A 26,110-nucleotide genomic window follows, 5' to 3' on the forward strand; every position below is an offset into this window, starting at 1 on the left:
TTGACTACCCTATTATACATGGATCCTGGGGAGACCCTAGTTTATTATCTACAAGGAATACTGGGAAAAATGATGCTATAAAAGTTTATTTTTAAAGTAAGTTAAAACCAGGTGAAAATAGACCTCATGTTCCAGCATTTTCCAATGTCTTGGTCTTTCCCACTGCTATTTGTATATATTGTCAGAATTCTGGAGTTGATACAAGCCTATAAATCAAAATTATTCTTCTCTGTCTCAATTGCATTGTGGTTAGAATGAGATAAATCCAGTTGAACTAGAACAATAAGATTATAAGAATAGAATTGCTCTTTTAGGTGTTTCCTCAGTACTTGGGATTTGACCTTACCTGAAAGGAATTTCAAGACTAAAAATATCATATGAATAAAAATGGAGAGTACATTTTTTAAAGGTATTTCAATCCCCGTGGATTTGTAAGTATGTTAACCTCACACAATTGAAGATATAATACAGAAAATGCTTGGTATTGCAAAGACTAAGGTAGTAATTCTAATAGCACATGGCATAAGAATATTATAACACACCTTGAAAATAATATACAGCATATAAGAAAATAAAATTCATCTAGGGGATCCCTGGGTGACTCAGAGGTTTAGCGCCTGCCTTCTGCCCAGGGGTGATCCTGGGGTCCTGGGACTGAGTCCCACATTGGGCTCCCTGTGTGGAGCCTGCTTCTGTTTCTCCCTCTGCCTGTGTCTCTGCCTCTCTCTCTCTCTCCCTGTGTCTCTCATGAATAAATAAATAAAATATTAAAAAAAAAGAAATAAAATTCATCTAAAAGATGTCATTGGCAGAACAAGCCCTAACACTTGCAGAAAAGCTGTATATAACTATAGGAGTGAATAAAAGAAGAAAAGAAAATTAGTTCTTCAAAGAACTGAGGAAATTTGGGAGTAAATGTTGCCACTAAACAGAGAAAAGACAGTATGACCCTACAATCTAGTTATGATGGAACGTTGTTCTAGGGGCACCTGGGTGGCTCAGTTGGTGGAACGTCTACCTTTGGCTCAGGTCAGGATCCTGGGGACCTGAGATCAAGCCCAAGACTTTTTTTTTTTCTGAAGCCAGCTCCCTGCAGCAGGAGGAGCTAGGGGAGCAGGGATGTTTTTGAAACCAGAGTGACTTGTAGCTAACTGCCTAATAGTAAATTCACATGGTAAAATGCAGAATAAGTCAACATATAGCCAAGGTTTACATTATATCTAGAAATATGTTCTATGCTTTAAAAAAATTACAATGCACTCCAAAAATTTTTTTCAGATAATTCCTGTACAACAGAAGGCACTGTTATCCCATAACCCCATTGATTCTGTATGGCGGAAACCTGAGACGTGCCATTCAATTCAATCTTCTACAACCACCTTGGTCATTCATCCTTTGGAGAATAGGATTTGTCCTTTTCTGTTCACTGACGATGTCTTCTTTTAATTTCATACATTACAGTAGCTGCTTAGAATCTATATTTCGGGGTGAGAAAGGTCAAAGGGGAAGAGGGAGTGGATAAAAGTGCTGCCTGATGCCCGAGTTAATGGGCACAGCAGGTGGGTGCTGAAGAGCAGCCCACTCTTTTCCTCCCCTCCTCAGCAGGGAGCCTGCTTCTCCCCTTCCACCTACTCTTGCTCCTGCTCTCTCTCTCTCTCTCTCTCAAACAAACAAACAAACAAACAAATAAATAAAATCTTTTTAAAAAAAGATGGAATGTTGTTCTTAGTAGCAAATCAATGGAAATCATCCAATCTTGACATCTGTCCCTTGTCAGCATTTTGGGACACAGGTGACTCATTGACACTATTTCTATTTAAAGGAATACGTATTTTCCCAACTCTTCCCCCCATCCTCTCTGTGCCCCCATCCCCTGCCAAAACAAAAAGAAAGAAAAGAAGTCAAGAAAGGAAGCAAGAGGGGAAGGGAAGTGCATACCTCCCTTACTTTCTTCAAGGCAGGGGAAGAAAGTCCCCCTCCCATCAGTGAATCCTTCACTGGAGCACTTACAAAGTCCTCAGCAACATGCCAAGGACAGGTTGGCATTGCTGGTGCATAGTGATTTTTAAAAAGCAGACACATTTTTACCCAATTTTATTACTGTTTTTAAATTCTCTACAGACAATGCCTACTTGCTTCCATGGAAGCTGACCATTCCCTCTACCCTGCCCTTGGTACATCACTGAGGACCTTTGGGCTTCATGAAACAAGTCATTTTAAGTTACAATTACATGAGGGAGTTTGGGGGGGTGGGCAGCATGAAATTCAGCTTAATCTCAAATGTTAATTATTTGGGAGCTTTTTAAAGGCCACTGCTTTTCCTGACGGACTCTTTGTTTTCTGTCATCTGTTTGGATCACTTGTACTTTCTGGTTTTTGGGCTCTGTATTGTTGAAGTCACTTTTGTGGTTCATGATCCATAAAATTGCTTTCACACTGAAATGGCACACCCAAACCAGGGTTCAAAGCAGATTTTTATGTCCCCTCTAGGTCAGAATTCAGACTATGGAAGGAATACAGGTATGTCAACCTTCCAAAGTAGTCAAGCTTTCGAAAAATCTACCTAGCTACCTAGTTTTGTAGACCTTCTCTCTCTGAAAGAAAAAATATCACACAACTAAATACTTTTTCCTAGCTAAAAATCCATGCTTATTAGAGAATATAGTAAGCAGAAAGAAGAAAACAGAAGGCAACTCTAATTCCACTACTTAGAGATAACTATAATTTCTTTGGGTGTATGTATACTTTCAACTCTCTAGACCGTATATGCACAGTGTGTGTGTGTGTGTGTGTGTGTGTGTGTATACATTAATATATATATACATATATACATATATGTATATATATATATACTGTTTCACAATCTTTTCTCACTGAATAGATTATGAACAGTTGTTTATGTTATTATGACAGACTTTTTCTTGAAGGTTTTCCAGAATCAAGCATTTGCTCCTCTATCTAGAGACCCCATACTTTCAACAGGCTTGCATTCTGTCTGTTAGAAAGAGCTATTCTGGCTGTAGTTATGGCCAAGAAAGGAGGTATAAGATGAGGCCTAAAATTAAGTGCAGAACTACTCTTTCTTGATGAATATTTTATTGTTTAGACAGGATGTAGAAGCATTCTGAGCTTCAGGCTATTTGGCCACCACCCATTAGGCTCTTTTTGGAAGTGGCAAAACTCAGATGGCTTGTGGAAGGATTAATATTTTAATGCCTACATCAGTAACAGGAAAGATCCGAAGAAATTCAGGATCTTGGGTCTTGCCTATGTGATCCTTTGTGGGAAGGACAATCATTTGTTTAAGTAGGACTGCGTAGTGGGTTCAGTACCAGCATCAGATTGCTGAGTCTGAGTGAGTCTTAGAGGTGTGAGGGAAATGTTCTGCCAAGAACAGGAATATCTTTTGCAGTAGCCCTGACAGCAGGTGGCAGCCTAGCCTATGATTGAGTTCCATAGGTGATGGGGGAGGGAGGGTTACTCTTCTGATTGCAATCCACATCACTGATAGATCTAAAAAGTAAAGATGTAATTGCTTATGTTGAACTAATTTCTGCCTCCCGATAACTCTCTTGCGTGTGTCTAACATCTGCTTTCTGGACCACCGTAAGTTAGTCTCTTTCTGCACAAGCCTTTATATTTGTCATTCTGGAGCCTTTCTATGCTAGAGTAAATGCCCTAGGTTTTGTAAGGGTTGACATACCAGGTGGCTTTCTTGGGATGCACTTCTTGTGTACATTTCTTTCTCTGTGAAGCGCTCAGATTGAGTATGAGTTCCAGGTACGTTCTGTGTAGAGGACCGTAGGACTGAGATCTTTGATGATCAAGACCTAGAATATATATCAATAGACCTGAGACTGGATTAGCTTTGTTTATTTTTAGTATCTGAGTAATGCTGTTGGATGAGAATCAATGTGCTGATTATTTTCTGTTTGCTTTCCCTGCCAGATAGGTTCCCCAGCTTTGCCCTCCCTAAAAGATTAGGAGCCTAATCTCTAAGGAATGTATTTCTCACTTGGGTTGCCTTGCTCTCTAGCTTCCGTTTGGGTTGGCCAGTGGGAGGCCCCAGCACAAATTCTGAAGGTAAGAGCAAAAAAGTATTGAACTATTAAAAAAGGGGAGTGGGGAGGAGGTCGTCCATCTACCTATGACCTTAGCTCCTGTTGGGAAGTCTAGGTGCCAGTCCCTGGGTGATTCACCATTACTAGTTAACTGCCATGACACTCCTTCTATTAAACTTTTTAGTTAAACTGTTTGACAGTACCATTTCCTGCTGGGACATGGACTGGGTATAAGGAGCATACAGGCACTAAAATGCTGAGGAATTTTTCAAATGAATAGCACCAGATCAGGTCTTCCTGATTCTGTATGTGTAAAACTATTTTTTAACTCCCCAAATATAGTACTTTGAACCTAGCTGTGAGAGCCTTTCATGTTAGTGTCAATCATTTCAGATTGCTGAGATCATTTAGATACTGATTTTATTGATCCTCTTAACCTCCCTTCTCAACAATTTTCTAACCGCGTACAAATTTCATTAGTATGTGATATGTGATCTCTACCTCTATCCATGGAGAGGCAGTATAGTATCATCACGAAAAATTGACTTTGGAGTAGATCGAGTTAGGTTTGAATTACTACGTGACTTTGGAAAAATTACTTACACTTTATGAGTTTCAATTTCTTCATCTATAAGATAATTGTAATGTCTGAAAATTTTGGTGTAAGTTTAGCTAGCAAAAATATCTGAAAAGCTGTAATGTCCCACTTGGCCCATGATAAGCATCTGGTAATTTGTAGTTTTGTATACAGGAGAGAAATGTGAGCTATCCTAAAAAAGAAATAAAGGAAATAAGAATACCATTTGAGATGTAAATATAGAATGAGAGGGGTATGAATTCTCCCTCTCTCTCTCTGCCTGTGTGTGTGTGTGTATGTGTGAGTGTATGAGTCTGAGTGTGTGTGTGTGTGAGGGAAGGGGAGTAGAAAAGTGAACTCCCCTCAAGCTTCCATGGAGAGCAAAATAATTTTATAAGGCACTGCAGTCATTTGAAAAGATGGTAATTCGAATATATATATATATATATATATATATATATATATATACCTCTGGCTTTCTTCTCCAGCTGTGTTTATTCATTGAGCTGTCTACTTTCTTCTCTGCCCCAATCATCCCTTCCCTCCCCTAATTCAAATTTTTCCTCCCTCCTGCCAAGATAGAGTACTTTAATTTATTAACTAATTCTATGTTTTTGTTCTTTATGTATTGATCTCTACTTTCATGTATATTAATGCATTATTTCTGCTTTCCTAGGAGTACTAATCTTTTCCTAATTTTTAAATTTGATAATTATTTATTTTCATTATATTATAACTATTTTCATATGTAATATTTTATTGCCACAATTTTCTAGATAGATATTTTGCAAATTTTATTTTGATTTCTTTTTGACATAAGAATTGAGAGAGCTTATAAATTCTCATGTTGTAATTTCTAGCTTTATTGCATTATGATCAAATAATGTCATCTGAAGCAATTCTACCTTCTCTACTTTGCTCAGCTTTTTTTTTGGTGGGGGGAATGTCTAATATGTTCAATTTTATAAATATGTTATGTATATATATATATAAATTCAGTGTTTCTGTTTTCTCATTACAAGTTTTGCTCTATAATATTATATATGTGTATTAAGGCCCCTGTATATTTTCTTTGTTGCCTTTCTTGACTATCATGAAATTAGAGGGTGAGCAAAAAAGCCTCACTAATTGATATTTTTCTTTCTGTATCTCTTTCATTCTAAGTTTCATCTTTACAAAACTTGTATACATAAAAAATCATGCATATAATTTTTGCGCATAATATTTGGATTTCATCTTTAAATGGCATTTTTGCCCACCTCCCTCCCTTAAATCTGGCTGAGTGTTGTTAACAGCATAGGTTTTAAGTTCTAGGGAGAAATTTAGTTAAGATTCAGCCAGATATCAGGGTTGCTGATAGTTGTTCAGAACCAGGGACAGCTCCCTGCTGCAGGAAACATTTTGGTTACCCTACTTCAATGTCTTGAACACTGAATCACAGAGTTAAAGAACAGATATGGAGAGTCCCCTTGGGATGACACATTTATTTCTGGTCTTGCATAAGACTTATAAAACCGCCAATAGACTGTTCCAGCCCAGAAACTGTCCAAAGTCAAGGGGCCATTCCTAGTATCTTCAATTAATATACCCCCTAGGCAAGATTAATATACCCCTGGGACCACCTTAAGCTATTTTGACCAAGGCACATTTCTAAAAATTTATCCAATAACTTCCCTTGTTGTGATTCTTTGCTCACCAAACACTATTCTGATTATAATTCAGCAACTCCTATAACTCCATGTACAGGGAGAGAATGTACTAGGCTTGACAATGCTAACATTTCAGCCCCTGTACTATAAGAATCACAGTATAATTTGATAACTTGGCATCTTAATTTTATACAATATTCTCTATGTTCTTAGTTAGTGTGATGATTTCACTTCCAGAAATACTCATCCTTTCTTAGATGTGGATAAATCAGCTTTGCACCTACGAGGTTAGAGTCAGAGCTTAAAACTTTATGAATTCTCCAAGACATTGCCTGTGATGGTGATCTGCCAAATGGCTCCCTTTTGGGGGCACTTTGACATCACCGTACACTTTCCAATAAAATCATGGACCATATGTGATCAGAAGGAGAGCCCCATGACAGTCTACCACCCCCTCCTTCAAAATCACATGGACTTATTACCAACACTCACTATCACATGAAACTCTGTAACTGAATCTGGGTGCCTGGCATGATGAAATGGTATGAGGGTCAAACAACAATGTGGATATCAAACACCTGTTTATTTCCTGGGAGAAAAATTTTAAAGAAAAATATCTTTTAACAAGTGTTTATATTTGACTAAAGACAAGTAAGCAAGAAATTCATGAATTTGTTTTTGCTATTCTTAACTGAGAACATTGGTTGAATATTTGTCACTATTTCCCAGACTCTGCCCAGATTACTCCCAAGGACTAAATGATATTGTGTCCACAATGGGCTATAAGGGCAATCCTGAGGCTACAAAGACTGTCACAGTGACACACTCATTTGTTTGGGCCCTGGGAGCATTTTTCCTGAATATAGCACAATAGGCTTTGTTCTTATGTGTCACACACACATGAATATACCGAAAATCATTTATATTTGACTTTTTTTTTAAAAAAAGAAACCCATTACTAAGAAGGCCCATCAATGCATTTCTCCTATGCTAATAGTAATTAAAGTGGCTCTGCTTTCTTTTTAAGGCATTTTTCTTACATATTAAATGCCAGGAAAAGGGCACTCCTTAGTTTTAAGGAGACTCTTTCTTTATGAAGTCAAATGGCTATGTTTAGTCAATTTCAGTCAATGATATTTACTAAATGCCACTAGAGGAGAAGTGAATACCAACAGAAAATCGCATTTACAAAGACCTTCACCTCAGTATCCTAACCTGCCATGTCATAATTCTGAGGCTACTTTTCTCCATTGCAGTTGGTCTCCTGATGTGGCTAGAGGAATACAGGTAGCCTCCTGAGACTACTTGTATGACCTTTATAGAAAGGAAATTCTTGGATAATGAGGTATTTTAAAAGCTGGAATGAGTCAGCAGCAATAGCAGAAGGAGAAAGCAAGTGTGGTCTCTCCAAGAAGCCATCTGGCAGCTCAGGGTTCTGTGGGAAACCCCTGGTTTAAAAAGCAGCTCAGGAGACGCTTCTGTTGCATTAGGGTGGGATGGTAGGAGATTGGGAATACTGATGTTTAGCTCCCTAACTTCTTGCCTCAGCTCTAGTGCAAATGAAGAACCTTATTTCAAGGATTTCTACTTCTGCCACTGTAAAGGATATCTGCCACTGTTTGGCCCTGAAACATCCACACATTTCCTGTTAGCACAGTGATCTCCTTTCATCAGGAATTCTGCACTCTGGGTGGTTTTGTTGGTGTGGGTGAGGACAGGTGACTTAGCTTTGGCTGCTGGGACATTCTCAATGGGATTTTGAACAGTGAATGAGTGAGAGGGCAATCTTGCCACACAGAGACAAATGGATTCAAATGTTCCCCTGGCAGCCTGTATTTTCTGCTACTCAGCCCAGTGGGGGAATCCCTTTGTTCTGACCTGTTCTTCAAGCCTTGTTCTTCATCACTTCTGTGAGTCTCTCACCCATACTTTCAAATAAATCCTTTATTTTTATTTATTTTTTAAAAGATTTATTTAAGTAATTTCTATGCACAACGTGGGGCTCGACCTCATGACCCTGAGACCAAGAGTCTCATGCTCTACCTACTGAGCCAGCTAGGGTGCCCCTCAATCCCTTATTTTAAATCTATCCAGAACACTCAGAACAGATTTTGAGACTTTCAACCTAGGACCTTGACTAAATGTGCCTTCTCTCAGCATTCATTGACTTATTTATTACACATTTTTGTACTGAATAAGTCAGGATAGACTAGGTTATGCTGTGTTAACAAATATCCCCCATAGGGAGCTCTACTCCTCATGGTCACTTGGGACCCAGGCTGCTGGGTGTCAGGCTACAGTAGGTGGAAAATGTGTGAATCACTCTCTAGCTCTTAAAGCTTCTACTAGAAATGACACATCACTTTTGTTCACATTGCATTGACCAAACAAATCATGTGGCCCTACCAAACATCAAGAATGGTATGGAAGTGCATTCCTAACATGTTTCCAATCACCACTGCAGTACATGTTTATAGCCCTTCTTACAGAATTTACTGTGTTTTGGTTGTGCAAATTTTCTACATGCTCAATTAGGAAGGAAATTCTTAATGGGAAGAAATAATTTTAAATTTCCTTTAAAATGTCTATTTTGCAACTCTGGCATGGTGGACTTGTGGAGTTCTTACTGATGGGCCCAATCTCCTCAATAAGTTGCAATATTGAGAAATGAGGTTCAAATTGTATTTTATTTTATTATTATTATTTTTAAAGATTTTATTTATTTATTTATGAGTGACAGAGAGAGAGAGAGAGGGGCGAGTCCCTGACATGGGACTCGATCCTGGGTCTCCAGGATCACACCCTGGGCTGCAGGCGGCGCCAAACCGCTGTGCCATCGGGGCTGCCCAAAATGAGGTTCAAATTTTAATAACATAGACCAATGGAAAACTTTAAATGGCCTTTTAAGTAATTGAGACAAAAACAACTGTGATATCAATACAATTCATTTTAACTATGTATTACATAATTTGCAAAATAGGGAGAACAAGTTGATAGCCATCACTAAACCAGAATTGGTCTGATTTTTGCTATATTGCCATATTAAAGTGTAATAAATACTTCAAGTATCACATAAGCGTAGCCTTTGTTCCTTCAGAAAACAGAATTTGCTGGTAGCATTATTACTGAAAACTGCAACATGTATATAGCTCTTGTAGGTTGTCAGGTTGTCTAGAAGTACCTAAAAAGTGACAAAACAACAAGCACAGGGTTTGATTATGAAAGTATAGCCTCTGGGGAGCACCTGGGTGGTGCAGTTGGTTAATTGCCTGACTCTTGATTTCAGCTCAGGTTGTGATCTTGGGTTGTGAGATCAAGCCCCACATTGGACTCTGTGCTCAGTGCTGAGTCTGTTTAAGACTCTCTCACCCTGGGCAGCCCTGGTGGCTCAGCGGTTTAGTGCCACCTTGGGCCTGGGGCATGATCCTGGAAACCTGGGATCAAGTCCCACGTCGGGCTCCCTGCATGGAGCCTGCTTCTCCCTCTGCCTATGTCTCTGCCTCTCTCTCTCTCTCTCTCTCTCTCTCTCTCTCTGTTTTCCATAAATAAAAAAAAATTTTTAAATACTCTCTCGCCCTCTCCCTCTGACCCCTCCCTCCCTACCACACACACATGCGTGGGCATGATTGTGTGCCCTCTCTGTCTCTCAAATAAGTCAACCAATCTTAAAAAAAAGTATAACCTTGGGCTAAAATATAGTTTTGGCTCAAGATGGCACTAGTATTTCTTATAGCTTATCATCTGTTACATGGAAGCCCTTGGACTGAACATCCCTATTCTTCATTTCCCATTATCCTACCACCTGGTCCTGAAACACACATGCACATGGGCACACGCACATAAACACACACACACACACACACACACACACACAACTCATGCAATTTCATTCATTTGGGCAACTTTGCTTATATTAGGAATTAGTCTTCCAAACGACTTTCTCTTTAGGGAGACTGAAAGAAACCCCAAACTCATTTTATCCACCTAGCCTGATGAATCCTGTAACTGTCCCTGTCACGTTAAAAACTAATAAAAGAAGTAACCAATAAAACAAGCTCATTTACTCCTGAGGAAGTTTAGTGCTAATCTTTTGAAGCGTATGCTCTGAGCCTGGAGTGGTGACTACTAGAGGCTTTGGTGAGTTATTCTCAGCCCAGTGGCGACAAAAAGTGTTGGCTGCAGCTCTGAAGTGGAGAGTCCCTATTTGCCCTTCAGGATGTCTGCCCGAACTAATTTATGGCTCAAACGGAAAAGCAGTTTTTTTTTTATAACTCACTGCAGTTGTACCTCCTGTCTCTCCCACTCTCCTGCAAAGGGTATTGAGAAATTGCCTTTGTAGATTTCTCATACTCTAAGTGACCAGAGAAATTACACGTTCATTGTTACCTAATGAGGACAAAATGGGAACATTTTGAAGTCTAGCATCTACCTGCCAGCGCACATAGACACCTGCCTCATGTCCTGTCTCGGGGTGTGCAGAGGGTTGCCTTCAGAGGCCACCTACCTTTGCCCTTCATCAAGCCAGTGTCCATATCATCCCCCAGGAAATCTCAACTTACAGGCAGCAAAGGATTCATTCAAAAGATAAGATCGTTGTGAGGGTTTTTTTTTTCCCCTCGTTGACAGTTTGCATTTTTCTGGGGTTTATAAATCTTCTAGTATTTATCAAACTTCCTGGTTTGATGTAGGCTTATTTGTGAAGCTGCCTGTTATCGTGCCCAAGACTGAGGGGGCTCACAATGCAGCCAGGAGGTGTGGCTAATTCCAGCTGTCTCTCCCACCAGCTTTTGAGCAGGGGGAAGTTCTCAAGTTCTGGGGGGGAGGCCCTCCAGCCATATGGATGATATCCTACTGCTTTTCTCTGTCACATTGAGCCACCTGTCAGAACTGTGACTGGTGTTCATGTCTCTCCTGAATTCATTTGCTTGGTTTGTCCTTGAATGTCCTTGGATGGAATTGCTCTCTCGTGTCCAGTGTGGCTTGGGTGTTCTGACTCCTGGCTTTGCCTCCCAAGTTGACTCTGACCCTGAGTTAGAGCAGATGCTAGAGGCCCAAGAAATCTGCAAACCTGGCAAAACCTGAGATGCTGACGTTTTGCTTTGGGACTCAGGAAGGAGGGAACCTCTAAGTGAATGCATCTTTTGGACTACTGGTTAAAATCATGCCCAACTCTTTATAATGGTTAACTCTGGGCTGTGGGATTATGGGAGACATTTACTTTTTTTCCTTAGATTTGCCTGCATTTTCTGCGCATCAGTAAAATACATGATGCTGTTCAGAAATTGTCTGTTCACCATTGTCATGGTGCTGTTGTTCTCTTTCTCTCTCTCTCTTTCTTTTTAGAGAAAGAGAAAGAGAGAGCACACCTGCGGGGGTCAGTGAAGGGAAAGGGGTGGGGGGAGAGACTCTTAAGTAGACTCTGAACTGAGTGCAGAGCCTGATGTGGGGCTTGATCTAACAACCCTGAGAGTCTGATGCTTAACCAACTGAGCCACCCAGGCACCCCTGTTGTTTCTGATAGACAGACATCCAGGATGGACTTTCCAGGCAATGTAACTGGTATTTACTCTGATAAGTGTCCCTATTTCTTCTCCTTAGAAATTTTTTAAAGATCTTTTTAAAAAGATTTTATTTTTTTATTCATGAGAGTTACAGAGAGAGAGAGAAGCAGAGACATAGGCAGAAGGAGAAGCAGGCTCCATGCAGGGAGCCTGATGTGGGACTTGATCCCTGGACTCTGGGATCACACCCTGAGCCAAAGTCAGACACTTAACTGCTGAGCCACCCAGGCATCCCTCTCCCTAGAAATTTTAAACACAAAGTGTTCTGTGTGATCAATAGGTTTAGAGCATAAAAAGGTATCCTGGTTGCCTCCTTTCTATCCCTCCTAGTGGCTGCCCTGGCTCACAGCAAGTTGAGAATGGTGATTATAAAAGAAAATCGTGGTGCCTTCTTTAAGAGGACCATTCAGTCCATCTTACCTAGTGTCAGATCTTCTCTCTGCCTCAGACTAGCCACACTCCTTAGCTTCCCAGATATCATCAGGGCCAACAGACTGGTCATGTCCCTTGGTTTCTCCCCATAACCTTCAGAAAGCATTTAGTTTATGCTAGTGCCACAGATTGCAAAATGCAATCACATATTCCTAACTTGGTCCACATGTCCCTTTGCATGGGTGTGCACATGTGACTTTGTCACTCTTCCCATCAAGAGAAGGAGACTATTTATGGACTCTGGGCAGGCCTTGGAAATTGTTTTGCCAGTAAAATATAGAGGAAGCAATGTTATGTGACTTTCAAGGCTAGGCTGTAAAAGGCTTTGGATTTTCTGCATTTACTTACTGTCTTCAAATGCTGCCCTGAGAGTACTGTAAATAAGATGGCCTAGCCCACCAGAGGATGAGAGGTCAGTAGAAGAGCATGAAGGCTCTCAGTCAACTGCCAGTCATGTGAATGAAACCATCTTTGACCTGCCAGCCCCTAGACCTTTCCACCGAACACAGTCAAATGAAGGAGCCCAGGCAAACAATAAATCATGTGGTTAGTTTGGGGATGGTGATTACACAGCAATAGATAATTGAGAAGCCCAATGCCTTTCAGAGATGGAAGCACCAAATTCTGTTCATGGTACCGTTGTGGGAGTGGCACTGATTGCAGGTCAGGTAAATAAGCAGTGGCCAGAACACAAGGCCTTTTGTCCCACAACCAGGAGTTCAGACCTAAAAAGCAGCCGTAGAAAGGTTTAGGCAAGAGAGTAAGATGGTCAGATTTTTTACTTTGTTTTATGTATTTTTAAAAAATATTTATTTGTTTATTTGAGAGAGACAATACAAGCAGGGGGAGCGGCAGAGGAAGAGGGAGAGAGAATCCCAAGCAGGCTCCCCACTGAGCTCAGATTCCCCAGACCCAGAGATCATGACTTGAGGGGAGGATGGTTACCACACTGAGCCCCCCAGGAACCCCCAGATTTTCCTTTTAGAACATCACTGTTGTAAACCCATCCATACAGAGAATGAATTAGCAGGTACAGAGGCTGGAGGCAGGAAGGCCACTGGGAAGCTATTACAATCTATTTAAGAATTGATGTAGGCTGAGGAGTGGGGCAGGTGCTGGAGAAAACAAAGCAGATTTGAAGATTTGAGAGGTATTGAAAGTGGGAAATTGATGGGACTGGTTGATTGGCGGAGTAAGCTGAGTGGAGGGTGGTGCCACCCCAGGTGGAGGCCCCTCATCAGGGGAGGATGCTGGGAAGGACAGGTGATGAGTTTAGTGTTTGTAAGCACTGTTCGTGGAGGAGGCATTCCACCAGAGAATGATGATGAGCTTCATATAGAGTCTTGCTTCTAATGAGATCCATGGTGAACTCACAGTAAGATCAAAACCACCAGTAATCGTCAATTTTAAATAAAAAATTATTTTTCTTTCTGGTTAAAAGAAGTGCCTGTGTTAAGTCAGAAAGCCAGAAATTTACTTCTTCTGGCCAAAGGTTATTGTGTAACCTATAGAAAAAAGTGTAAACACTGAGCATAAAAATTAACCATAAAGCTTGTAAGTGAACAAGCTTGCATTTGGTGATTTACGTAGAAGAGGTAAGATTTTAGAGTTGATTTCATGAGGGAATTCATTAAGCCGATACAGAGCCATGCCATTTTAACTGTAGTGTTTAAATATCTTTAGCTCTGATTTTTTAATTAGCAGAAGCAAATAAAGAGAGCTTCGTTTTACTGTGGGAAATCGCTCTTCTATACATCAAATGACTTTAGATTTGTCCTGATGCTGTTGTCCCAACGATTGTGCAATTACCAACCTCATTATTAATTTCCTGAGTACAAGTTCACACTTTGCCTCAGTTTCTCTCCTATGAGATTGGATAGGGAAATGGAGGTAAGAGTTGCTAACAGGTCTTGTTGATAGCCTCTGCGACAGCTACTAACATGAGATATCAGACAAAATGTGCAATATTTTATGCAATGTTAATTATATTATTATATATTTTACAGATATGTATCAATTTCTTTTTTAGTGCCAGAAGAGACCTTAGAGATTGTTCACCTGTCCTCCCTCCGACTCACACTCTCTGACACCCCCACCCACCCCCCCACACACCACTCTGATGCAGACACAAACAATAGTGATATACCTACTACATGTTGAGAACTTCTTATGTAGGAGGCACTGCTTTTCTAAATATTTCACATATATTAACGTATTTAATCCTCAAAACCCCGTAAGTGGATGCTATTACTATTCCCTTTGTCCTATGAATGAGAGATTGTGAGGTACAGAGAGGGTAACTAACTCGCTCAAGGTTGCCAAGCTGGGGATCAGTGCAGCTGGTTCCCACACCATCCCACCAGAGAGTGTGGGTATTGGCAACCCTGTGGGAAACTGCAAAGGGCCAAGTGGAGCTCAGCCTCAGCTACTGAAATCCACTGCAAGATTCCCTCCCACATTCTGGCCTCGCTCCCAAACAAATTAGAGCAGATTAGGAAGCAGTCCCAACTGGGCCCTCCCCTCTGCCCTCCAGGCTGGCCCCCTCCCCAGATTGGGTAGCAGGCTCTGCCAGCCCCCACAGGGCTGCCCCCAGTCACACCTCCTGGGCAGGCAGCACAGGCCAGGGCCAGAGGGGTTGGTCTTCCCCCAGACCTTCCCTCCCTCCCTTCAGGTCTCTGCCCAAGCAAGGAGCCTTCTTATGGAGTCCTGCCCTGAGCTTTTTATGGCAACTGCCACCCTCACACCCTGCTTTCTTTTTCCTTAAAGTCCTTATTGTTACCTACCATCATATTATACTAACCATCCCCCTATTTGAAAAGAAGCTCGGTGAGGAAAGGGATTTCTCCTGCCATGTGCTCTTGGAGCTCCAGAGTCTATTCCATCATACTGACTGACACATAGTAGGGGCTCATTAAATATCTTGTGTGTGATAAAAGATGCTGAGCTGGGCCTCGCTTATGCTTGAGCATAAATATGGTGCCCATAAGAGAATTTAGTCCCTCAGAGCAGAGCCCTGAGCCAGGTTGGGTCGTGGGGTCTCGAGGCCCTAATCCTAAGCTGAGACTAAATTCCTTGGGTTGCTGATTTGATCTCCATCACGCCATGGGGACTGGCTTGAAGCTTTCATCACTGGCTTCTTACTGGGAAGCTGCTGAGCTGGTCTTGGCTGAGGGAGGGAGGCTGTAGTTCCTGTAGGCTCTGCTCAGCCTGGGCACCCATGAGGGCTGCAGTCTGGTGTGTACATTTGGTGTGTACAAGACACCGGGATGTCTGAGGAGGGGACATTCTCTGCCCCAACACAGAAAGTTCAACAATAATAGAGTCTTTAAGGACTTGTGTTTTGAACTTACCTGAAAAACTCAGGTCCTGTCTCTTCCCAGTACTATTTGTTGCTTAGCTTCTCTGAACCTTTTTTCTTATCAGTTTAAGAACTATACTTATTTTGTGAGGTAATTCTTTGGATTCAATGAGACAACAGATGCTTTAAATAGTAGTCATTATTACAAAAAAAATCACCTTATTTCTGAAATGGGCAACTCGACCTTTTTCCAGGAGATTTTTGGTATGATTTCAGATATTTATGGGATTTTGTGAGTAGGCTTATTGTAAATAATTTTCATGCTCCAGTGTTTTCTTTCTCTCTTTTTTAAAAAAGATTGATTTATTTATTTGAGAGAGAGAGAGCATGAGCAGTAGAGGGAGGGAGAGAGAATCTACAGCAGAATCAGTGCTGAGCACAGACCCCACATGGGGCCCAATCTGAGATCCAGACTTGTGCTAAAACCAGGGGTCAGAAGTTCAACTGACTGCACCACCCAAGCACCCCCATAGTCCAGAATTTTCTTAAACAACAGGATTTCCAAAGTGCATCCCATGGAATATTCATCAGAGGGATGGTAATAGGTATCACTCAAAAGTAGGCAAATATTGTAGAACACAAATGTTGCGTATTTGGTAGAAGCCATGGCTGCTACAAATATCAAAAGCAGTATTTCCCAACTTACTAAATTCATTAGATCATGGTTAACTTCCAAAAGAGCAAAGAGCAACTTTATTTAAGTTAAAAAAAAAAAAAAGAGTTTATTTAGGAATAGCAGAAGAATGGCACTTTGAGACAAGCAAGCTATGATGAGCTACAGGCAAAGAGTCTAAAGAGACAAAGGGAAGACAAGCTTTTATTTGGTTTTAGGAGGAGCCTGGGGAGGGTTGATCTGGACAGGAGTTTACCTGAGAAGGAGAATGTAAGGTTGTGGTGGTCTCTCATTGGCTGCAAATGGTGATTAGTACATTGTTGCTGGGGCTGCAAGGGATCTTCCTTCCTTCTCTTAAATGCAGAAAGTCCTATGTGAAAAGAGCTCTGTCTCCCTTCTTCTGGCTGGTTACCAGCTGCGCCAAGTCATCGTGTGTGAAGCTTCCCCTTCAGAGCTTGCCAACTATCTCAGACGAGTGTTCCTTATTTACCTGCACATCCCAGACTCTGCTTTTAGTGGAGACCTTAATAGAACTCATGTTCCATGGAAAGAATTTTGAGAAATACTGCTGAGAAAAGAAAAGGACTAAGTTCTGCTTCAGGGGAAATATCTGGCATCTTATTATATTAAGCAATCAAGTCCTATCCAAGAAGATAATCTCATTGCTCACAGACTTTAGGTCAGGTTGTGGGACTGAAGGGAAATGGCCATTTTGAATGATCCATATCCAGCCAGCAGGGTGGCTCAGAGTCCCATCTGGGGGGTCAGGAGTGAAGGGAATATAAGATTAAGTGCACTTCCATAGCTGAGAAATCCTGAGATGAATTTGTAAGGTGTGCTGTGAACGGTCAATATATTTTAAATTCAAGAGCCTCCCTGTCATGGTTATGGTCACAGTTACTGTTTAGACCTCAGGGTTGCTTTAGGCAGAAGCAATTTCATACCTAAGCCACACTGATTTTAAGTGAAATATTGGAAACTATTGTTGAAATTGCATAGAGGTCATCAGCCAGCAAGTGAGGTTCGAATGCCTATCACTCTTCTCAAGCTGAAGTCTCTCTAATGTTCTTATTTGCAAATCCATTTGGCCCAGAAAGTACATGCAAAGTTAGTCAAAGATCACCTCCTTGTATTCATCTGAGGTCTTCCTTTATGAAATGGCTTCCAATTCATTCACTGAGAAACAAAGTGAATTCAAAGATTATGTCAGTAGGCACAAAAGATTTTAAATAAGTGCCAGCTGCAAAAAATCATTACTCTTTGAGAATTTCTGTTCCTCTTGCCTCTCCCCCTCATTCTATTTGTTCCAGACCTGGGTTCAAATGCTCGCTCCATGGGCCACAATCTCTCTGAAGCACCACTGAGTCTGAAATTTTAGCCTTGGCTTTCTCACTTGAAAATTTTTTTGGTGGGGGGCAGTATTTATGTCTGCCTCAGAGGGTGATGAGAACAGAGGGACAGAGAGTGCTGTTAGTGGTTCTGCTGTCATTCAGTGCATCCCTGTGGCTGTGTCCTGTCTCCTGGAGAGAATGTGAGGTGACATTCCTCTAGTGCAATAGTTCAATATACAATGAAAATATCAGCACTCTTTTCCCAATGAAATCAGAGGTGAATGACCAGAATTTGTGATGCAGGATGTAGAAGGCGCTGGCCCTGAAGAGGCAGGGTGTGTTGGCAGGAGGAATATGATCCCAACCTGCACTGCCCCTCAGGGGCACTTAGGCCTCTTTGGAATAGTTCTAGCAACTCATGTCTGAAAATTAAATGGTAATTTTGGGGCAGAAGCCAACCACTTTTGGAAGTAAGGGGGCTCTGGCAGCTGAGCCAGCAGCTCCTGGGCCTGCTCACTCAGAACTCAATCCTGCTTTGCCTGGGGCTGGCTCCTGGAGAGTCCAGAGAAGCTGTCCAGCCTTCTATTGTGTCTGGTCTGCAGAGCCCGAAGGAAGCCTGGCCCTCTGTAGGAGACTGAGTTTATGCAATGGTGGGTCTGACCTCAGAGTGATGACTTGGGGCCCAAGCAGAGTGGCCAAGATTGCTACTGGTCTGAACCACATCTCTTTCATACATTTCCTATCTTTCTTCTGTAGGAAGAAACTTATTATCCAGCAGTAATTCAACAGAAACTTATTATCCAGCAGTAAGTATTATTAGATACTAAGCAAGGAGCTAGAGAGTTAAGATGAATAAAACTCTGTCTCTGTACTCTGGGGGTTCTCAGGCTATTAGGATGAAATAGATGCATGGCAATAAACACAGTGCATCCAATGAATGCTGCAAATGGCATGTTCAGAGTGATGGTTCAAGTCTTCAAATCTCAACTTTTGATATGGGCAAACACAGACTCAGAGACTTTATTATTAGTGTGTCTATAGTATTTTGTGCTCACTCTCCTTCTTTTTTCTTGTCACTTATATTCTCCTTCTCTCAGATCATGATTCCAAATTTGGGAAGAGGGTAGACTAAAAAGGGACCTTTCTGCAAAATTTTTCTTGGGAATGAACACTGCTTTCCTCTTGGAGTCTGGTTGTAGTGCTTACTAGCATTTATTGACTGTTTATTACCCGTTGGGCTCTTGCTAAGTCTTTTGGATATATTATGTTGTTTAATTTTTTTGAATCTACATGATAACACCACGACAAAGACACTTTTTTATGAATAAGGAAAGGTGAGATTCAAAGTAATCAAGAGATTTTTTTCCCCCCAAACCAGTAATATGGTAGAATTTGAGCTCAGGTTTGTCAGTCTCCAAATCCTAAGTCTTGTGATAGTTTTATGTGTCAACTCAACTGGACTAAGGGATGCTCAGGTCATACATCATATCTGGGTGTGTCTGTAATATTTCTGGAAAATATTAGCATTTGATTTAGTAGGTTGAGTAAAGAGATCCACCCTAATCAATGTGGGTGGGCACCGCTGAGGGCCTCAACTGAACAAAAAGATGAAGGAAGAGCAAATTTTCTCTTTCTTCTTGAGCTGGGACATCTATCTTTTCCTGCCCTTGGAGATTGGAGTGCATGGTTCTCTTTCAATTGTAGTTTATTTACCCCTTCATTGCACTCTCCTATTCCAGCATATTCCCCTTCTTGGAGAAACTGTTCTAGTAACAGCAAAGAATGTGTGCCTGGGCACAGCTGATGGGACCAGGGATGGACACCTGGGGTAGATGCCCTTGTCTGGCAAGTGGGGATTGGGAGATGGTGGGGATTGAGCTGGAAGGTTTTGCTGACTTTAATGATTAGACTGCCATTTTGTAGTAACTTTGACAGGCCCAGAAATGGATGAGTGAAGAGAGAAATTAATCTGCAGAAAGAAAAGGATAGAGCAAGACGGTGGGTGGCAGAGTAAGAGGACTCTAGGCCTGCCTTGTCCCATGAATACAACTAAATAACTAACAAATAATCCTAAATACTTAGAAATTGACCCTAAGGCTGATAGAACAAACTCCATAGGGACACCTGGGTGGCTCAGTGGTTGAGTGTCTGCCTTCGGCTGACGGTGTGATCCCAGTCTCGGGATTGAGTACCACATTGGGCTCCCTGTGAGAGCCTGCTTCTTCCTCTGTCTATGTCTCTGCCTCTATCTGTATCTCTCATGAATAAATAAATAAAATCTTTTTTTTTAAAGAACAAACTTCACAATGAAAGGGGGGAGAGGAAGACACCTTGAAAAAGGTAAGAAATGTGGAGACATGGTTTAAGGGAGAAACAAATCCCAGCTGCTGCAGAGGGGAAGGAGCTATGGTTGTTGAGAAGGATGAGAGAGAAAAGAGCACACAGGAGAATACACAAGAACATTTCCCCATAGCCACTGGCTTGGAAAACAAGAGGGGCTGAATTTCATGAGTTCTTGCAATGAGAGAGTAGTACTTAAAGCCTGGATTTTTTTTTGAAATTTTTTTAAATTAAAGATTATTTATTTATTTATTTGTGACAGAGTGTTAGAGAGCAAGCACAAACGGGGGGAAGGGCAGAGGTAGAGGGAGAAACAAGTTCTCGGCTGAGCAGAGAGCACAATGTGAGGCTTGATCCTATGACCCTGGGATCATGACCTGAGCTGAAGGTAGTTGCTTAACTGACTGAGCCACCCAGGCATCTCTAAAGCCTGGAATTTTATTTTATTTTTTTATTATTTATTTTTTTCATTTTTTTAGAAAGATTTTTTGTTTATTTATTCATGAGACACACACACACACACACACACACACACACACACAGAGAGAGAGAGAGAGAGGCAGAGACACAGGCAGAGGGAGAAGCAGGCTCCACGCAGGGAGTTCAACATGGGACTTGATCCCAGGTCCCCAGGATCATACCCTGGGCTGAAGGCAGCACTAAACCACTGAGCCACCCAGGCTGCCCTAAAGCCTGGAATTTTAAAGGTCATAGGGTTTGGCTGGGATAGCGCCCTGAGGATACTGAGCTGTACTCTTGGAAAGAAGGCAGACAAATAACCTTGGGGTGGGGGTGGGAGCAAATGGGATGGAAGCAGTGACCTGACAAGTGCCTGGTGCACAGAGTGGGGAGATTATTTGCTCTTCTTGGAGCCTGTCCCTGAGAGGCAGTGTTCATGGAGACATCTCTTTGGGAACAAAGGAGCTGACCAGAACTATTTCCCTCCCCTGTCCCACAGCATAAATACAGAGCCAACTTGGGAAGTAGCCCAATGCCCACACTGTTGCCTAATTTACTTACACTAAGCCCACCCCTGTGCACTCTGGTGGAACTGCCCTTTTCAGTCATGTTTGCCTCAGTTCCAGTGTGGCAGGTCCCTCCTCCAGAAGACCAGCACAAACCCCTGCCCACACCAAGTCTCCTAACCAGAGGGTTTTGCAGGGCCTCAGTTCCAGTGGAAGTGGTGACAGATCTCATCTCACAAGCATATCAGAGCACACCTTGTTAAAAATCACCACATTCACGCCAGGGATGAAGCACTGCCCACAGCAGACAAGGAGAACTTTGGAACATGGCTCATCTAAAGGAGAGAGTAATTAGAACATAATAGCAGAGCATATGCAGCACACATTGGAGACTCTCCCTGAAGCATGAGGCCCCGGGAACTACTAGATCTCTTCTTGAGGCCATTACTCAAGGCCATTACTTTCAGGAGCAGGAGACATAACTGGCTTTCCTAACATAGAGAAGAAGGCAGAGACCTAAACAAAATGAGAAGACAGAGGAATTTATCCCAAATGAAAGAACAAGATAAGGCTATGACCAGAGATCTAAGAAAACCAGATATAAGTAACATGCCTGATGGAGAAATTAAAGCAATGATCATAAGGATTCTCACTATACTTGAGAAAAGGTTGGAAGACATCAGTGAGGCACCACAAAGATAAAAAGCTTAAAAAAAAATCAATTATAGATGAAGAGTGCAGAAAGACGAGATTAGAAACACCTCTGATGGAATGAACAGCAGGCTGGAAGAAGCAAAGGAATGAATTAACGACCTAGAAGACAAAGTAATGGGAAGCAATTAAGCTGAACAAAAGAGAGAAAGAAGAATTATGCAAAATAAGAATAGATTTAGGGAATTTAGTGACTCCATTAGATGTAATAACATTTGTATTATAGGAATCCCAGAAGAAGAGGAAGAGAGAAAGGGAGCAGAAAATTTATTTAAAGAAATAACAACTGAAAACTTCCCTAATCTGGGGAAGGAAACAGATATCCAGATCCAGGAGACACAAAGAACTCCCATCAAAATAAACAAAAACAGGCCAACAGCAAAATATATTGTAATCAAATTTGCAAAATACAGTAATAAGAAAAAAATCTTAAAAGCAGTAAGACAATCTCAGGTGGTTCACCTGAGACTCCCTGAGCACTGACCCAGTCCCTTACACAGTCATATTTCTGCACTGACAAGATTAAAGAAACCATTATGAACCAGGAGAAACTTGCTAAACTGTAAGCACAGGTGCACATTGGTGGGAAAGGAACTGCTCACTAAAAGAAGAAGACAGTTCATAGAATGGCTACAGCATATGATAAAAAACAAACAAAACAAAACAAAAAAAACCCTTCAGTTCTCCTTAAAGGAGTTAGGGGTAAGCAATATCCTTGGTATTGAAGAGGTGAATATGTTCACAAATATCCATGATCCGCTTTAACAGCCTTAAAGTTCAGACATCTCTGGCATCAAACACTTTCACCATTCTAGGCCACACTGAGAAAAGAAGCCAACAGAAATGCTACCCAGTATCTTAAAGTAATGTGGTACAGATAGTCATACTAGTTCTAGAAGCCTGGCTGAAGCTCTGTCCACACAATCTGTGGATGGAAGAGCACCCTTTTGCTACCAGAGAGGATAATGATGATGAAGTTCCATATCTTGTGGAAAATTTTGATGAAGCTTCCAAGAATGAAGTAAACTGAATCGAGTCAACTAAAGAAGATAAAACTTGAAGGGAAGTTACTGGGAGTTGCTATTTTATAGTGGTTGCTTTTAAAAATTTTGTTCATGGATCTGATAAAAGCTAGATCTCTAATATTTTAAAGCCCAAGCTCCTTGGACATTGCAATTCTTTTCAGTGCAATTCTTTTGCTTAGACACAATTCATTCTTTGCAGCTAATTAAGCTGAAGAAGGCTGGGAATAAAGTTTGAAACAAGGTTAATGAAGTTCTTTGCCTAGTATACAGTTTTATTTTTTATTACATTGACACTGATTTGTACATAGAAAGTAAAGATGTTTATAGAAAGCTAATCATGTTTATAGAAAGCATGTAATATGGCTAGTAATCTGATAAAATTTGATTAAAGATTTTAAATGGAAGTGTAATGTAAAAAAAGTTGATATAAGTTCTCATGTTTTTAAACTTTTCCCCAGCAGTTAAAAACAAAAACAAAAACAAACAAACAAATAAACAAAAAAACCCAGCAAGACAAAAGAAGTCAGTAATGTACAGGGCAAACCACATAAGGCTGGTAGGAGACTTTTTAACAGAAACTTGGCAAGCCAGAAGAGGGTGGCATGATATATCCAAAGTGCTGAATGGGAAAATCTGCAGCTGAGAATACTCTATTCAGAAAGGCTAAAATTCATAATAGAAAGAGATGAAGAGCTTCCCAGTCAACAAAAACTAAAGAAGTTCATGACCACTATACTTGCAGGGCTGACAACTTGAACAGACCAATACCCAGCAAAGAAGTTGAATCAGTAATAAAAAAATTTCCTCTGGCCCCATGAGTGGAGTTTGATAGTAATTCTTGCTACAAGTAGAAAAAAAAAATTCCCAACACACCAGAGTCCTGGACCAGATGGCTTCCAAGGTGAATTCTACCAAAATTTAAAGAAGAGCTAATGCCTATTCTTTGCAAACTATTACAAAAAATAGAAAAAGAAGGAGAACTTCCAAATTCATTCTATGAAGCCAGCATTACCTTGATACTAAAACCATATAAAGACAACACAATAAAAGAACTACAGTATCTATGATGAACACAGATGCAAAAATCCTCAACAAAATACTAGCAAAACAAATGAAATAATACATTAAAAAAGTCATTCACCATAGTCAAATGGGATTTACTCCTGGGTTGCAAGGTTGGTTTAATATTCATAATTCAATCAACATGACACAGCCAATCAATAAAAGATAAGAACCATATGATCCTTTCAATAGATGAAGAAAAAACATTTGACAAAGTATAGCATCCATTCATGGTAAAAACCCTGAACAAATAGGTTTAGAGGGAACATGTCTCAATATAATAAAGGCTACATATGAAAGGCCCACAGCTAACATCATCCTCAATGGGGAAAAACTGAGAACTTTTCCTCTATGGTTGGGAATAAGACAAAGATGTCCACTCTCACTACTTTTATTCAACATAGTACTGGAAGTTCTAGCCACAGCAGTCAGACAACACTAATAAATAAAAGGCATCCAAATTGACAAGTAAGAAATAAAACTTTCAATTCGTAGATGACATGATACTCTATATAGAAAACCTGAGGGCACCTGGGTAGCTGAGTTGGTTAAGAATCTGCCTTTGGCTCAGGTCATGATCCCAGGGCCCTAAGATTGAGCCCTGCATCAGGTTCCCTGCTCAGTGGGGAGTCTCCTTTCCTTCTCCCTCTGCCCTTCCCTCCCACTCATACACACACACTCTCTCTCAAATAAATAAATAAAATCTTTTTTTTTTTTTTTTTTTTTTTTTTTTTTTTAAGATTTTATTTATTTATTCTTGAGAGATAGAAGGAGAGACAGAGCCAGAGACACAGGCAGAGACATAGCCAGAGGGAGAAGCAGGCTCCATGCACCGGGAGCCCGACGTGGGATTCGATCCCGGGGCTCCAGGATCGCGCCCTGGGCCAAAGGCAGGCGCCAAACCGCTGCGCCACCCAGGGATCCCAAATAAATAAAATCTTTTGAAAAAAGAAGGAAAAAGAAAACCTGCAAGACTCCACCAAAAAGCTGCTAGAACTGACAAGCAAATTCAGTAAATTTGCAAGATACAGAATTGATGTACAGAAATCTGTTGCATTTCTATACATCAATAATGAAGGAGCAGAGAGAGAAATTAAGGAATCAATCCCATTTACAACTGCATCAAAAACAATAAGATAGGGGATCCCTGGGTGGTGCAGCGGTTTAGTGCCTGCCTTTGGCCCAGGGCGCGATCCTGGGGACCCGGGATCGAATCCCACGTCGGGCTCCCGGTGCATGGAGCCTGCTTCTCCCTCTGCCTGTGTCTCTGCCTCTCTCTCTCTCTCTCTCTCTCTCTCTCTCTGTGACTATCATAAATAATAAATAAAAATAAAAAAAAAACAATAAGATACCTAGGAAAAAACCTAACCAAGCAGGTGAAAAACCTATACTCTGAAAACTATGAAATATTGATGAAAGAGATCGAAGACTATACAAAGAAATGGAAAGATGCTTATGGGATGGAAGAACAAATATCATTAAAATATCCATACTATCCAAAGCAATCTCACATTTAATGCAATTCTTATCAAAATACCAACAGTATTTTTCACAGAGCTAGAACAAACAATTCTAACATTTATATGGAACCATGAAAGACTCTGAATAGACAAAGCAACCTTGAGAAAGAAAAGCAAAGCTGGAGGCATCACACTTCTGGACTTCAATTATATGACAAAGTTCCAGGAATCAAAACAGTATAGTACTTGCACAAAAATAGACATATATATCAATGGAACAGAATAGAAAACCCAGAAATGAACCCACAATTATATAGTCAACTAGTCTTCGACAAAGCAGAAAAGGATATCCAATGGGAAATAGTCCCTTCAACAAATAGTGTTGGGAAAACTGGACAGTCACATGCAAAAGAATGAAACTGGATCACTTTCTTATACCATACACAAAAATAAATAAAAAATGGATTAAAGAGCTAAATGTAAGACCTGAAACCATGTAAATCCCAGAAGAGAACAAAAGAGTAACCTCTTTGACATCAACCATAGCAACTTCTTTCTAGATATGTCTCCTGAAGCAAGGGAAACCAAAGCAAAAATAAACAGTTGGGACTGCATCAAAATAAAAAAAACTTCTGCATAGCAAAGGAAACAATCAATAAAACTAAAAAACAACCTATAAAGTAGAAGATATTTGCAGATGGCATATTGGATAAAGGATTAGTATCCAAAATACATGAAGAACTTATAAAACTCAACACCCCAAGAATGAATAATCCAATTAAGAAATGGGCAGAGGAAAACAAAACAAAACAAAACAAAACAAAAACTAAATAAACAAAAAAATAAAAAATAAAAAAAAGAAATGGGCAGAGGACATGAATAGACATTTTTCCCAAAGAAGACATACAGATGGCCAACTGACACATGAAAAGATGTTCAACATCCCTGGTCATCAGGGAAATGCA

At 40.7% G+C, this 26,110-nt stretch overlaps 1 pseudogene; it reads left to right on the top strand.

Moving 5' to 3' along the window:
• The first annotated feature begins 14,164 nt into the window (after positions 1 to 14,164).
• LOC121487637 lies at positions 14,165 to 22,628 on the top strand (annotated as a pseudogene).
• Positions 22,629 to 26,110: the final 3,482 nt, after the last annotated feature.

Source organism: Vulpes lagopus, chromosome 1 (assembly GCF_018345385.1).
Source record: "Vulpes lagopus strain Blue_001 chromosome 1, ASM1834538v1, whole genome shotgun sequence".
In the NCBI taxonomy this organism is placed as follows: domain Eukaryota; kingdom Metazoa; phylum Chordata; class Mammalia; order Carnivora; family Canidae; genus Vulpes; species Vulpes lagopus.